This window comes from Bubalus kerabau, chromosome 2 (assembly GCF_029407905.1).
Source record: "Bubalus kerabau isolate K-KA32 ecotype Philippines breed swamp buffalo chromosome 2, PCC_UOA_SB_1v2, whole genome shotgun sequence".
In the NCBI taxonomy this organism is placed as follows: domain Eukaryota; kingdom Metazoa; phylum Chordata; class Mammalia; order Artiodactyla; family Bovidae; genus Bubalus; species Bubalus kerabau.
Genome location: NC_073625.1, coordinates 111,408,432 through 111,425,016, shown reverse-complemented (window position 1 = coordinate 111,425,016; position 16,585 = coordinate 111,408,432). Strand labels below are relative to the sequence as shown.

The following is a 16,585-nucleotide window of genomic DNA, read 5'->3' as shown; positions in this document are numbered from 1 at the left end:
AAATGGTCAAAACCTAGAGCAAAAAATAGGACTCTTCAATTCAAGATTTAATATCAAAGCTTGATATAGTTGACATATTTCATCTAAGATGCCAATGATGGCAAAATTTTATGTACCATAACAAAAACACTTAGGACTTAGAATTTTTATTTTGAATTTACTTAAATTTAGGCTTATTTTAAAAGATTATCTTCTATCACTCTTGTGTATCATAAAAAAGAAGGTCTTCATATTCAGAGTCAAGCTCTTCTGAATCACTTTTCAATCCAAAGCTGATGATGTCTGTGTTTTCTGTAAAATACTATACCATCAACAAAGCATTGGTAATACTGCCTTTCTCCAGAGAAGGGTCCATTGCTGTCTCTGGGTTTTTTACCCCCAAAATGCTGCTGCTGCTAAGTCGCTTCAGTCGTGTCCGACTCTGTGCGACCCCAGAGACGGCAGCCCACCAGGCTTCCCCGTCCCTGGGATTCTCCAGGCAAGAACACTGGAGTGGGCTGCCATTTCCTTCTCCAGTGCATGAAAGTGAAAAGTGAAAGTGAAGTCGCTCAGTCGTGCCCGACTCTTCGCGACCCCATGGACTGCAGCCTACCAGGCTCCTCTGTCCATGGATTTTCCAGGCAAGAGTACTGGAGTGGGGTGCCATTGCCTTCTCCGCCCAAAATGCTGACATTGGCAAATTTTGATGCCACTTCTTTCTTACTCTTGCTGCAGGTGTCAATGGAAGGTTTCAGACAAGTTCACACAAGCAACAGCAGTAACAGCTGTGTCACAACTTAGGCCTGGCCTATGGCAATTGTCAGTGGCACCTTGATTTCAGAGATTTAAAGCATGAAACAATATGCATCACAAATTTGAAGAAAAATAGTGCAAAACCATAATCTCACATATGGAATACAGTGTAAACATTCTAGAATATCAGCAATGAGAATCCTGCAATGCATCAAAGGAATAATGACCAAACACCAGACCTTCAAATCTGAGGAGCAGTGGTAATAAACAGGAAGAGAAATTGAGTGAAACAAGTTAAGTCGACTAGAACAGTGCTGGTATCACTTTTAGAAAAACAGTACTTGACCAAGGGCCCAGAGATCTGAGTTAGAATCCTAGTCCAGTCACTGAGCTTCTGTGTGACTTGGACCAGGATGTGTCACTCCCTGGTTTCAGTGTCCTAAAGTAAAAGAAGGGTCCACCCGAAGCCCTTTCCAGCACTGATATTCTAGGAGCTCATGAGTCTAGGGCAGTGTCTCATCCATGATGAATCCAGCCCCGGTTTTATACCGGACTTTGTATAAGTCAAACCCTTGGTTACTCAGGTAGAAAACTGGTCACGCTGCCCAATAAATCCTCATGCTCTTTAATTTCATACAATAGTGCAGAGTGTAACCGCAACTCCTATGAAAATGAAAAATCACCAGATTCCCCTCCCTAACTTACTCCAGACAAATATTTATGTCCTGGCTCCTTTCTGAAACCCCTTCCATGAAAGCCCCAGGAGGCCTCATGTGCAGGAGCCTTCAGTGAGAGCCCAAGACAAGCCACTGGACTTGTTTTTATTGCCAGCTCAGAGCTTTCTCACATTCTTTCTCTTCTTGCAGCTCCTTATCCTCCTCTTGATATTTCTTTTATTTAAAATGAATTTACATTCATTTACATTTTTATTGCAGAAAATAGACATGACATAAAACATCACTTTAACCATTTTAAGTGTGCGGTTCAGTAGCATTAAGTACATTCACATTGTTGTACAACCTGTTTAATTTTCACATTAAAAAAATTAGTAAATTCAAATAGCACCTGAAGTCTGGCAGGCTACATTTCTTGGTGTCACAAATGAGTTGAACACAACTTAGCCACTAAAAAACAACATATACAATATGTACTGTATATTTTAAAAATATTTATACAAGCAGATTTTTTAATTTTAAAGATTTATGCCCATTGTGCTGCCTTTGCTTTTTTACCTAAAAAAATATCTTGGAACTGTTTCTATGTCAACACATATAATTCTACCTCAATTTTTTGTTGTTGTTTTTAAACGTGTGTTTATAAGATAATTGATTTAACAAGTATCCTATTGATAGTATAATATTGTTTCTAACTTTTTGTTGCTATTATTTTTTTCTTTTTGTAATTGCTGTTTTTTCTATTACCAATAATGCTGCCATAACCATCCTTGCATATATAATATGTCATATGTTAATTACTATATCTTTAGTTTCAGTTCCTAACTGTGGAATTCTAGGATCAAAGGGCATATGCATGTAACTCGTTTATTTTAAAGACTCTTTTTTGTAGAGTCTAAACATGAAATAGTTTTGTTTCTCAAATCATCATTTTCAACTGTGTTATTTTGAACACCCTTCGGGCTTTTAAGGGCGTCTTGAGCAGATTCCATAACTTTCCAGTCCATTTAAAACTTCAAAGCTGATTCACAGCTCTCCTTTTCCCTTGAGATACTTGGAAGGACTCCTTCAATGATAGAACAGAGGAGGAATGGAGGTGGGAATAAAGCAAACTCTTCTTGACTTTAAACATCTTTTGTTGGCTATGCTGTTTCTCTGGCTGACCAGGTGGATGGTTGATGCTATTTGAGTGGCAGGCATCAAGATCTTTAGTTCTGTGGAGGTGTCTCATGAGGCCTCCTCTGTTGCATGATCCCCAATATGGGCAACATGGCTGTAGTTCAGCCTCTTCCTGAGCACCCACCACTGGACCACGGGGGTCCACTTTACAGCTGTTGCTCGCTGAGTGGGTAACCTTCTTAGATGAAGTACTGGCAAGATAATCCAAGCCCAGAATCCTTCTGTAGGGTCCTCTCAACCCATAGAACAACCAAGTGTCCTTGCCACCCTTGGAGTTACATTCAGTTGGGTTCAGCGAGGAGGGAGCATCCTTCCTTCCCTTACAAATAAGAATGAAAAGCTGGTCACGGTGATCATGGTTATCTTTTCTCACAAGACCACCAGTGACCATTCCTCCCACTCTTTGAGTCTTCTTAAATTGACTCAGCATGTTGTTGAGGTATGTTGATGATAGGAGTCCCAGTTTTGCTTCCTTCCAGAAGCCCTAGGAAAGTATTTGACTCCCATCTCAAGGTGACTGATGGCTGTCTTGAAAATGTATACATCTGTAGTTTTTCTTACCTAGTGTCCAATAGTATGAACTTTGGGTTTAAAATGAAATTTAGGAAGAGGAAAAAGTCCCTCTCAATTTCTTGTTACATGCATTTAGTTATTTACAAACTACTCTCCAAAAAGGTTATATTGATGTACACTACCATCAACAGCAAATGGGAATGCCTGTTTGCCAAAACCTCCCTAACATTCCCTTTAACGTTTCTTCTTCTTTTTTAAAAAAGTTTATTTATTTGTTTATTTTTGGCTGTGCTGGATCTTCATTGCTGCACTTGGGCTTTCTCTATTTGGGGTATGCAGGTTTCTCATTGTGATGGCTTTTCTTGTTGCAGAGTGCAGGCTCGAGGGTACAGTCTCAGTAGTTGTGGCCCACAGGCTTAGTTGCCTCATGGCATGTGGAATTTCCTGGACTAGGGATCAAATCCATGTCTCCTGCATTGGCAGGAGGATTCTTAACCACCGGGCCACCAGGGAAGTCTCCCTTCAACATTTCTGAAGATCAAAGCTCCTGGTTGAACCAACCTTCTCAGTTAACTTTGTCTTCTATAGGAGCAGGAAGAAAAAGAAATCAAACTGGGAATTCAGAGTCCCAATCTCCCTGCTATCATATGATTATTTGTTGTGTAGATGTTGGGCTATTTTATGTGTATATACTTGACTTCTAATAATTAGCTACAGAGTATGTCTTGCCTCTGTCAGCTCTGAGAACAGGTACTATCAGAAGGCAATGGATCTGTTGTGAATGCTGGAGAGTAGAGGAGAAGCTAGCACCCTGTGAGGGTAATGTTGAGGTACTTAGGAGGGTGTATAATAAGATATTTAACTGGGTTTTGTCTGCAGGTCCTGGGTGATTACCTCCAAATTCTTGAAATTTTCAGTGATAAGTGTCTTTATTATTTGTGGTTGGCCCCTCAGATCATATCTGATAGTTTATGCTAATGAGGTGGCTCAGGATGTGGGCTTCACATACCAGAAAGACTAACCATATGATTAGAGGATTGGGTTTTAAATTATATCAGCTCAACTTTCAGGTAGGAGAAGTGTCTGGAGATTGAGTTCAGCCACATGAATGATATTTCAGTCAATCATACCTACATAAGGAAACACCAGTAAAAACTCTGGGAACCAAAGTTCAGATGAGTTTTATTTTGTTTTATATATTGTTGCACACTGATGTGCTGACCAGAAAGGCAATGCATCCTTGAAGATGATGGAAGTTTTGCTTTTGAAAACCTTCCAACTTTGCCCTGGGGCTTCCCTTGTAGCTCAGTTGGTAAAGAATCTGTCTGCAATGCAGGAGACCCTGGTTTGATTCTTGGGTTGGGAAGATCCGCTGGAGAAGGAAATGGCAACCCACTCCAATATTCTTGCCTGGAGAATCCCATGGACAGAGGAGCCTGGTAGGCTACAAAGAGGCTGGTAGGCAAGGAGTCAGACACAACTTAGCAACTAAACCACCATCACCACCACCAACTTTGCCCTACATATCTCTCCCTTTCATTAATTTTTATTTATATCCTCTTGCTATAATAAAATTATAACTGTAAGTATGTCACTTTCTTGAATTCTGTAAGTCATTCCAGAATATTATCAATCCTGAGAGGACAGTGGAAACTCCTAAATTTGCAGCCAGCGAGTAAGAAGGTGGGCTGGAGACCACTGAACTTGCAGCTGGTGTTTGAAGTAAGGACAGTCTTACAGAGGACTGTGCCCTTAACCTGTGAAGTTTGGCCTAACTCTCAGCAGTTGGTGTCAGAACTTCTTACACTGAGGGAGAATCTCTAGGCAAAAGTTAGAGCTGTGAGGTCTAACCACAGTCACCCTTATGGGAACCTACTTCCATGACAAAAAGAGTTAAGAAAATTAATCTCTATCTATGTTCCTTACTGAAGAGTCAAACAACCCTGTGGCCTAGTGAAGAGATTGTCCACCTGGAATGTCTTATGTATCTCTGCTCAAAAGACTTGGTCCAGTGGGCTACTTCTATAGGTCAAGGGAAGAGAATAGTAGGTTCATCAGGGACCATACATTATTCAACTATGTGTCCCTCTCTGAGAACATATAATCGTGCTTCCCTATGGCAGATACTAAAATAATAACAGTGGTAGTAGTAATCACAATAATAATTTAGTGAAATGGATGTCCACTTCTGGTAGTCAGAAGGCTTGAGAATCATCCATCTAATGGGTTAAGAAGGAATAGACTAGGGTCTTCCCTGGCGGTCCAGTAGTTAAGATTGGGCTTCTAATGCAAGAGGCCTGGGTTTGATCCCTAGTCAAGGAACTAACTTTTCAGTGCTGTGTGGCCAATAGATAAAAAATAAACACATTTTTTTAAAAAGAGGAATAAACCAGGTCAAAACAATGAAGACTGAAAGGAGATGGGATAAAAGTTTTCTTAAATCATGAAGGATCATAAGGATAAGAATGCTTATTCTCCATTACATTTCAAAGTATTTGAATCTTGAAGCAGAAAAATTGAATACATGCAGTATATATAGTGGGAAATGGAATGAGAGAATCCATTACTCAGTGAAACAGTGAAAGCTAAAAATATCCAAAAGGTTTAGAGGAAATTCAAGAGGGACAAGCCAAAATAGATTATTTCTTAAGAAAAAATAAATTTAGGCTGTTATAACTTTTTGAGGTCTTGGAACAGAGTCAAGCATTCACACAACATGTGCTTAGAATTCACTCCAAAAGTAGAGCCCTCAGCTGAGTGGATAATGAAGATGACTCAGTCTCATCTCCCAAAAGGAGGGGACCCATTACATCAGATCCTGGCTCAGCCCACTTAGGATTTTCAGGCTCATTCAGTTGTCTGGTCATGCTAAAATTCTTTGTCCTGCCCACAGATGTCAGTTTATATACCACAAAAGAAATCATTTCAGTCTTCTCTACCAAGTCCCTGACAGACTTCCATTTCTACTGGCACTTTTGCATACTCTGGTGCGGACGGATGCTGGGCAAGTTTTGTCTTTATTTGTTGAAGAGTTCAGTTACAGGCCAAAATCCTATGTGTGATATTTTAGAACTGATCATTGAAAATTGCAGGGCTCTGCCTAGCAGGCCTCAGGGACAGAAGTTGCCCTCCCCACACCAGACTATACACTGCCAATCCATTGCAAGTTTCTGGAGGGAGTTGCAGTCAAGGACCCAGTCTTCCTTCTCCCTAATCCAGCCAGCCATGCTCATACACATAGTTCCATTCCTAACCTAGATGTCTCCACTCAGTCCTGCTCATTGGGGGCCTTGACTGAACTCTGGGCACTTTTCTCTGCTTTGACTCAGTACCTCTTTACTTTTAGCCCTTCTCTCTCTCCCTCCCCCTGGCCATAGTCCACAAACAGGCAGGAACTTTTGTTCAGGGCTTCTAGGGAGATGATTTCTCCCATATGTTCTTCTCTGGTGGTTAAGATGGTAGGCAATCTGCCTGCAATGAAGGAGACCTGGGTTTGATCCCTGTGTGAGGAAGATTCCCTGGAGAAGGGAATAGCAACCCACTCTAGTATTCTTGCCTGGAGAATTCCATGGACAGAGGAGCCCGGTGGGCTACAGTCCATGGGGTCGCAAAGAGTTAGACACAACTGAGCAGCTAACATAACACGTATGCTGCATTCACCTGAAAAGTTTTCAAAATATGTACATTAAGAACCTAAATGCCCAGCAATAAGGACTTAGCAAATAAATTCTGGTGCATTTATAAGACAGAATACTGTACAGATGTTAAAAGTGGTGATGGAGATAATTGAAACAATGCTTATCATAGATGATTCAAAGCAGCATATACTCTATATTTGCATTTGTGTAAAGAAAAAGTATGCAGACTAGTTAGCAGTGGGGCTTTCCTGGTGGCTCAGTTGGTAAAGAGTCTGCCTGCAATGTGGGAGACACGGGTTTGATCCCTGGGTTGGGAAGATCCCCTGGAGAAGGAAATGGCAACCACCTCCAGTACGCTTGCCTGGAAAATTCCAGGGACAGAGGGGCTTGGTGGGCTATAATCCATAGAGTCAGAAAAGTCAGACACAACATAGTGACTAAACCGCCAACCACCACCAGCTCCATGTCATTACCAATGGTTACCTCTGGATAGTGACGTTATTCGTGTTTGATTTTCTTACTTATCTATATTTTTCTAATCTAGGATGACTATGTATTATTTCTATAATAAGGAAAAACAATAAAAGTTATTACTTTTAATATACATGCTCCTTGAAAGAGCAATTCTATATCTAGGAATTCATCTTAAGAGTATAATTTTAAGCGTGCATGCAAAGATTTAACTAATGTTTAATGCAAAGTTGTTTATAATGAAACAATCTAGTGAACGTCTAGAAATAATTCCTTATGTTAGGAGATTGGAAAAATAAATTTTAATACCTCCATAAATTATATTAGGCAGCTAAATTAAATATTTAATGACCTGAAAAGAGGTTCATAATATATTAATAGGGTTTTTTAAAAAGCAGATTACACAACACTGTATGTCCATAACCTTTGACTCAGAAATTCCACTTCCAGGAAATACTAGCACAAAGAAACAGTGTAAATATCTTGATTGTGTCATTTCAGTGAAAAAGTAGAAACTACTCAAATTTTATCAATGGAGAATACTAAAACAAATAATGGCACATTCATGTAATGGACTACTAAGCAACTGTTAAAAACAATGAAATAAATTCCTGTGAGCTAACATGAAAAATGTCATGATATATTCTTAAATGAAGATATACCTGTATGGAGAAATTATGAAATACACTCTAAATTTTTTATTTCTGTACTGTTTCAGTAACATTTCCAGAGCATCTATCATCATTCTACTTCTGTCTCTATGAATTTGACTATTCTAGACCCTGCACATAAATAAAATCATATAGTATTTGTCGTTTTGTAACTGGCTTATTTCACTTAGCATAATATTTTTGTCCATGTTATAGCATGTGTCATACTTTTATTCTTTTCTAAGGCTAAATAATATTCTATTGTATGTTTATACAATATTTTGTTTATCCATTCATCTGCTCATAGACATTTAGATTGCTTCCACCTTTTGCCTCATGTATAATACTGCCATGAACATGAGTATACAAATACCTGTTTGAATTCCTGCTTTCAATTCATTTGGGTATATACACAGAATTGCAATTGTTATATAGTAATTCTGCATTTCATTCTCATCAATTAGGGTTTCTTTTTGAGGTAATAAAATTATTTTAAAATTGACTATGATGATGGTTGTGCATATCTGTGGATATACTAAAAAACTACTGAATTGTAAAGTTTAAAATTGGTGAATTGTATCATACATGAATAAACAAATTTGCCTCTTAAAAAAGCAAAACAGAAAAACATTTGCTTAAGAGCACTAAAGCTGCCCTTCTCAACTTCTATCCCCAAGAAAGGCTGGACAACGAGAAAGCTTCTCAACCTCAAAGGACTGGCAGCTTGCATCAACTTTTTTGGATTCTGGACATCTAGTTTCAGGGAGTCTCGTACACGTTAAAACTCTCCCTCTGGCTATGTGGGGCCACAGTGCATTAAGCATTTGGTGACGAAAGTGGTTTGGAGAATGTCCATTTTATTAATTTAATTATTCTTAATATGATGTTTACTTCTGTTTCCCACAGATGTTCCCCCTTTGTATCTTGTTTCTGCCTGTCCCATGGAACTGACTGACAAGTAAGGCCTAGGAGACAGGTTCCCTGCTAAGACTCATAATGGCAGCCCTTTCCAATGGCCTCCCATCATTCCAGCAAGCACCAACAAAAGATGTCTCTTACCTTTAAAGACTTGCTGGGGATTGAAAAGTTAACCTAAGCGTCATTTAGGGACATGACTGTAACATGAAAAAATAATCTACTAATTACTATGACTCAGTCCTCTTGTTTCACTCAAGATCAGTATCCATACATGTAAGGACCAGAAATCTTCCCACTTGCTTTATATGAAATTATTCAATTTGTGTTGCTGAAATAGTTGTTGTTGTTGTTGTTCAGTTGCTAAGTTGTGTATGACTCTTCATGACCCCATGGACTGCAGCATGCCAGGTTTCCCTGTCCTTCACTATCTTTCAGAGTTTGCTCAAACTCATGTCCATTGAGTCAGTGATGCCATTCAACCATCTCATCCTCTGTCACCCCCTTCTCCTCTTGCCTTCAATCTTTTCTAGCTTCAGGGTCTTTTCCAATGAGTCAGCTCATCACTCAGGTGGTCAAAGTATTCAGCTTTAGCATCAGCCCTTCCAATGAGTATTCAGGGTTAATTTTCCTTAGAATTGACTAGTCTGATCTCCTTGCTGTCCAAGGGACTCTCGAGAGTCTTCTCCAGCACCACAATTACCTGTTGTGTTACTGGAATTCTGAAGAGCATTTCCCTTCTTTTCCAAAAATGATGCTGTTGCAGTTTTTATTTCTTGGAGTAGATTTCTCAGATTAGCATCACCTTTAAGATTTTTTGGTATGAATATTAACTTCATCTCTCTGAGCTTCTTCATTTTAAAAATAAGAATTTTGAACTAGAATATTTCTAAAGTCTTTGCCAGTTTTGATATTCTATAACTGTATAACAAGTAAATTACAAAGGAAAGTATTTATTTGGGGGACAATTTTCCCCCTCTTAAGACATTCATCTTCTATTGGGAGATTTCTTTTCTACCTGACACTTAACCCCATTAGGCTCTAATGCCTCTAATTAGGCCAGAAATCAAGAAACCACACAGTCTAGTTCCAATCTACCTGTCCAGTTATCTTCATTGCTTTCCTCAAAGATCCCTCCAGTTCTATCAAAAGTAAGCTGCTTACCTTGATTCTTGCCTCTGAGTTTGTGTGTGCACACGTGCTCAGTTGCTCAGTCATGTCCAACTCTGTGAGACCTTCCTGCCAGGTTCCCCTATCCATGGGATTTTCCAGGCAAGAATACTGGAGTGGGTTGCCATGCCCTCCTCCAGGGGCTCTTACTGACCCAGGGATCAAACCTGTGTCTCATGTCTCCTGCATTGGCACCTGAAAAGCCTTGCCTCTAAGTTCATGCTCATGTTATTTGCTCTACCTGGAATATCTTTTCCCACATTTGCCCTTTGAAATCTTATCCTTCTTAAATGAAGTCACGTTCCCTTTTCTTTCCCTGTTCTATATGGTCTTTGAAAACAGAAACCATAACATCTGTATCTTTAGTATTGATGGCAAAACTAAAACAGAAAATGATTCCAAAATATCTGATGATGACATTCTCATTTGAACTGTTATTGTTTAAATGTCTTAACTCTACCACAAAAATGCAAATTTTTAAAGGGCAAGGATCATGTACATAATCCTTTGAATTTCTCATAGCTCTTAGCAGTACATTGCACAAAATAAACACCAATAATTGGAATGCTAGAAGGAGAATCATCCCTTTTGCCTCTGAGTTCTGAACAATAGAAATATAAATCCAGGAATCAGACTATAATCCAAATACCAGCTTTTTTTGGCTGTACTGTTCAGCTTGTGGGATCTTAGTTTTCTCTTCAAATTGAACCCTGGTGCTCAGCAGCGAAATCATAGAGGTCTAACCACTGGACCACCAGGGAATTCCCCAGGTATCAGTTTTTCATGGAAATGTTAGATTGGAGAACACAGCCTGGTTCAGAAGTCAAAATATACCTTTCACATTCCTTCATCTCAAATTGAACCAAACCACCCAAGAACAGGCAGAACTTATACAAATATAGATGCAGTCTGTTCTAGCTAGTCTACTGCATAAAGATAAGAAGACTGCATATCCCCTGTGGGTAAGATCATTCCACAGAAAGTGAAGGAAGAACATGGCTATGTATATGCAGTGAACCTTTTTCTAAAATAACAATTCCACAAATCATTGTATTTCCCATAAGAAACACTGGGAGGTGAAAGAACAAAAAGTTCTGATGCTTTCTCCTTAATACTTCTGAGAAAGCAGAACTATGTTTTGGACCAAGGCAAGAAATCATAGAAAGGGAGGGGTTGTTATCTCTTACATTTGATAGATAACAAAAGTATGTATGCCATTCTGATAATGGTCCATTCTAGAATGTACCATTCACAAACCTGTCACAGCTTTCTACCTGGTAATGCAAATTGAAGCCAACACTAGAAGGTCAATTTGAGGTTAGGCATGGAGCATCTTAAGAAACTGAGCTAGGTGCTAAGTCTCAATTCCTGATGCTACTAGTTGGGTAAAGAGTGGGAAGTCTGAGAATTCTAATGGTTTTCAAGTCAATGTCAAGGTAAAAATCTAGGGCCTTCTTTTAAATTACAAGTGGAACAAAATTAAAAGGGAGTCAAGATGAGGAGACAAGAGGGTGAAGTATGGAGGCTATCTTTTTTTAAGAACGATTAGCATGAGTGACAGGCAGTGGGGGAGCTTTAGGAGCTTAACTTGGTCAGAGTTCCAGTGCTAACGTCAATCCATTTTTTATCTACTATTAAAGGTTTTTAAGTCAGCTATTACATAGTCACAGAATTAAAAGAAATCACACATAAAGAGCTTTAAAAAAGAATGAGAATGATTTCTCACAAAATCTAGAATATCAATAAAGAGATTATTTTACAAAAGAATGAAGTTCAAAGTCTGAAGTTGAAAATTACAATAAGTGAAATAACAAATTCACTAGAGGGGTTTAACGGCAGATTTAACAGGTAGAAGAAAGAATCAGCACACTTGATGATGAGTCAACTGAGATAATGCAATTTGAAGAACAGAAAGAAGAAAAAAGAAAAAGAAAACCTCAGAGATTTGTGTGACACCATCAAGTGTCCTGACATAAGCATAATGTGAATCCCAGAAGGAGAGGAAGGGGAGAAAAGGACAAAAATATATTTGAAAAAATGATAGATTAAAACTTCCAAAATTTGATGAGAAGAATTAACTTACGTATCCAAGAGGATCAACACACTGTAAGTATGATGACCACAAAGAGACCCATAACTGAGCATATTAGAGTCAAACTTTAGAAAACCAAAGATAGAAACTTTAAAGCAGAAAGAGAAACACAGCTCTTCACATCCAAGGGATCATCAGTAAAATTAGTAACTGACTTTCCTCAGAAACTATGGAAGCCAGAAGGAAGTAGGATAATATATTCAAAGTACTAAAAGGAAAAACCTATCAACCAAAAATTCTATATCCAGAATTGGATATAAATGAGGAAGAAATTCAACCATTACAAGGAAACAAAAACTGAAAGAGTTTGTGGCTAGCAGACCTGCCCACAATACATGCTAAGGGAAGTCCTTCAGGCTGAAATAAGAGGGCACTAGTGTCATGACTGAAGCGAATCAGCAGCAGCAGCAGCGGTGTGTTAGTCACTCAGTTGTGGCCAACTCTTTGCGACCCCATGGACTGTAGCCTGCCAGGCTCCTCTTTCCTTGGAATTCTCCAGGCAAAAATATGGGTAGCCATTCCCTCCTCCAGGGGATCTTCCAAACTCAGGGATCACACCTGTGTCTCCTGCACTGCAGGTGGATTCTTTACCGTCTGAGCCACCATGGAAGCTAGGCAGTAGCTCAAATCCACGTTGAGAAATAAAGAACACTGGTAAACATACTATGTAGATAAATACAAAAGAATACTATAAATTGATTTCTTGTTTGTAACTCTTCTCCTAATTGATTTTAAAATAAACTGAATGAAAAAGTGATTAATTATAAAAGTGAGTTGATGAGCTTATAGTGCAAGAAGGATACAAATAATATTTGTGTGAAAATATCACAAAAGAGGGAGGAGGGGATGGAGTTACACTGGAGCAAAGCTTTGTATGCTATTGAAATTAAGTTGGTATTACTCCAAATTAGATTATTTTAGGTATGGATGTTAATTACAATGCCCAGGGCACCCACGAAGAGAATAAATTTTAGTTTTTAAATTCTAAACAAATAAAAATATATACAATCAAAAGAAACAAGGCAGAGCTGAGGATTTTAGTGGTTTGTATTAAGGATAGTCATTTTAAGACAGTGTCAGTCTAAAATTAAGGATTCAAATACCTGGAGCATAGAGTCTGTCTGTTCTAGTGTGGGTCATGCCCACCATTACGGTCAAAAGAGGAGTTCCTAGCCTGGCAGATCTTTAGAATTGCATGGGAGGCATTTTCCCAAATAAGTGGGTTTGGGCAAAAATAAATAGGTGATGACCTCTAAATGGGTTAACATTTTGTTAACCAGAATATTAAAGAATCAAAATGGTCTATTTAATGTGACTCTGCCAGATAATAATACATAGAAATTTATACTATACTATAAACAGAAGTATATTTGTGAATAGGGCAATTTGGATTAATAGTGACTGAGTATGGGATAAGGATAAGAGAGTAAGATGGTATGTCAAATTTTTTAAATACTGAAATAGAAGATTGATTTCCCTAAGAAGTTTGAAACTTTAAAGTCTATTTTAGTTTTCCAAGTGCTATGTTGACTTGTGAAATTAAGGCATGTGATATTAACTTGCCACAAACTGGAATAAGTTGTAGTTGGTTTTTAAATTCTAAACAAATAAAAAGTAAATGAATAATTGGGAAAAGTATTTGCAAATCACATGACATGTTAACCTGTGACATACATATATAGTTACTATCTATAATATGTCTAATGCCATACCACCCTGAACGCTCCCAATCTTGTCTGATCTCATGTAACATACAGGAAATTCTTACACTTAGAAAAGAAAAAGACCCATAACTCAAAAAGTAAAGTGAACTAAGTATATGAATAAACAATTCATAGAACAGAATATCCAAAAGGGGAAACAGAAAACAAACAGCTTTACTAGTAGACAGTGAAATAAAAATTAAAGGAACAACAAATTATCACTATTCATTTAGCAGAATGGCTAAAAAATAAGCAAAGTAAATTGTTATGGTCTTTTAGAAGGCAATCTAGTAACATTTTAAATAGACCAATCTCATACCTGGAAATCAGTCCCTCAGAAATTAAATTACCAGGGCATTTGGATACACATAAAGGATATTTATTTAAACACTGGTGCCAGTGGAAATTTTTTTTTTAAGAATTGAGTTAATTTTGGTACATCCATACTGTGGAACATTATGCAGCCTCTAAAATAAAAGAATGAATCAGTGCTATACCAGTTAAACTGGAAGGATTTTTATGACATTGTTTAATGAGGAAAGCAAGAAGCAGAGAAGGGTTTACACTACGATTCCTCACTTTGTAAAATACACCTATATATTGTTATATTAGCATGCTTAACTTTTTTAAAATGGTTGAGAGGGGGAATAGTGAGGGAAGAGTCAGGTAAGAAAAGAGAAGACTAAAAAAGGGTGTATCCTAAACATAACATACATGAGATAATTCCATTTGTGGATAAATGATGGATGGACATATGCATAAATATATACATGAAAATATCATCAAAACATTAACAGTGGTTATTTCAGTGTGTTGGGGGTTTATTTCCTTCCTTATACTTTCATTTATTTGAATTTTTACAATAAGCAAAGTTTATATACAACTAAAGGATGGTTATTCATTTTAAAACGCATGTTGCCAATTGCCATGGGATTTAAGTTGAGTCAGAAACATCTTATGCCTTGCAGGCTATGACAGTGGGGAACCAAGAGGACCCAGCCAGCTGTAACATACAGACCAACTTAGTAAGTGTTGTAACAGAAGCACAGAGTGTTGGGAAAGAGAAGTTAATTGATCTCTCAGATCTGACTGGGAATTTCTGGAAGAACATTGTTAAAGGAGAAGGCATCTCAGTAGGCTCTTGAAGGTCTGGGAACAATTCAACAGGTAAAGATGGGGATGAAGAGAAATCCAGAATAAAAGAACAGAGTGAGCAAATCACACAGGGGCATTAAACACCCAGGATATATTCAAAGAACGGCAATTGGCCCAACACAGTATAACTGGAACACAGGTGTTGAGCAGATAGAAGGTTAGAAAGGTAAGCTGGTTTCCAACTGTGAAAGTAGTTCAGACTGTATTCCACTTGCAGAGGGGGCTTACGGTGGGGGTCGGGGGCGGCCGCGGAGGTTTGTGTGTTTATTTTTTCAGGAAAGCAGCATTCTTAGTTCTGTTTTGGGAGTGGGAAGAGGCAGGAGACAAGAACACCAGTTAGGAAACTTAAAATGATTCGGGCCAAGGTAATCAAGTTTAACAAGAGCAGCAATATGGGAATGCAGAGAAAGGAGAAAGATTCTACAAACCTTTTTGAGGTAAATAGGGCAGGCCTTGGTAGCAGATGTTAAACCTTTTGTGCCTGGCAGCTGAGGGCTTGGGGATACACCTATTTGAGAAAGAGAACACTGGAACTGAAAGTGGGAACCACGCTGGGAGAAAAATCCCACTATCTTGCAGAATATACAGGGGCTGTATATAAAAGAAGGGAGAGATTCTGAGGTAAAATAAAATGATCAAGTTGGTCCCTGTCACTTTCTGTATGTTCCACAGGAAAGGGTCTGGCTGTAGAGAATGAGAGATCCGGGGAAAGTCCAGGGCAAAATCTCAGACATAATTCCTGCTCTTGGGAACTGGAGCATGGGCGTCTTTCTTGCCGCTCCGCCGCCGAGACCCCCCAGGGGCAGCCCGGTTCAGGCGAAGTAGGCGCGGGGCGCGGGTCCGCACGGCCGGGAGCGGCCGAGCGCGGGGTCCGGCGCAGCGCGCGGGGCGGTGCCAGGGGAGGGGCGGGAGGCGCGGCCCCGCCAGAGCCCGGCCCGGGTGGCCCCTGAGGCACCCGACGTCCCGCGCAGACAGCAGAGCCGGGCGCCGCCGTCCCGCCGCCTCCGCGGCCGCCTCCCGGCTCCCAGCGCGGTGATGGGCGCGGCGCCCTGCGGTACTGCTCCCGCCCCTCCCCGTCCCTTCCGGCTCCGCGAACCCGCGAGAGACCCGGGCACCGCCGGCGTTCTGCCGCCAGCCGCGGGCCTGGCGCTCCTCGGCGGTCCAGGACCTGGTGAGGTGAGCGGCGCGCCCTGGAGGATCCCATAGTCGGGAGTTTGTAGGAGCGCTCTGTGGGCAAGGTATGTCCACAGAACGGCAAAGACTTAAATTCTGGAGTAAAAAGTGGAAAGGGGGGAAGGGCTTTCTCTGCTTTGCAGAATCTGGGCCGCTTCTTTGGAAACGGTGAAGAAACTATCTTAGAAACTGGAGGCGAGCCCGGGGTCACTGACCGGGGATGCCCGTGGCAGTTTCCTGAGGAGAGAAGCCTACTGGTATTTGTCGGGAAGAGGGGCTGCGGCTGTTCTGTTTTGTTAAACAGGCGATAGCCTCCTGAAACGGAGGGATCCGAGAACGGCATGTAGACCCTCCAGAGGCTCTTCACGGGGCTTGTCCCCAAACCTGCCTGTCGGGGGGTGGGGGGGAAGTGCACCCTAAGGGTGCCAGGTGGCGAGTAGGGTGGACTCCCTCACGAGGGTTGTGAAGTCCTGAATACAGAACATTTTATTGCTCTGCTTTCTGTCGAACTGCCTTGTTC

The 16,585-nt window shown here is 40.0% G+C and overlaps 1 protein-coding gene across 2 annotated transcripts in view; it reads left to right on the top strand.

The window, feature by feature from the left end:
• Nucleotides 1-15,893: 15,893 nt before the first annotated feature.
• Nucleotides 15,894-16,585, top strand: part of GPR156 (G protein-coupled receptor 156) — a 109,867-nt gene continuing 109,175 nt past the window's right edge. The window contains exon 1 of one of the 2 annotated variants that reach the window (XM_055568303.1): nt 15,894-16,068. The gene's annotated coding sequence lies outside the window, so the exon portion shown is untranslated. Of the gene's footprint in view, nt 16,131-16,585 lie in introns of both variants that reach the window. The other variant, XM_055568302.1, reaches the window with a different exon arrangement.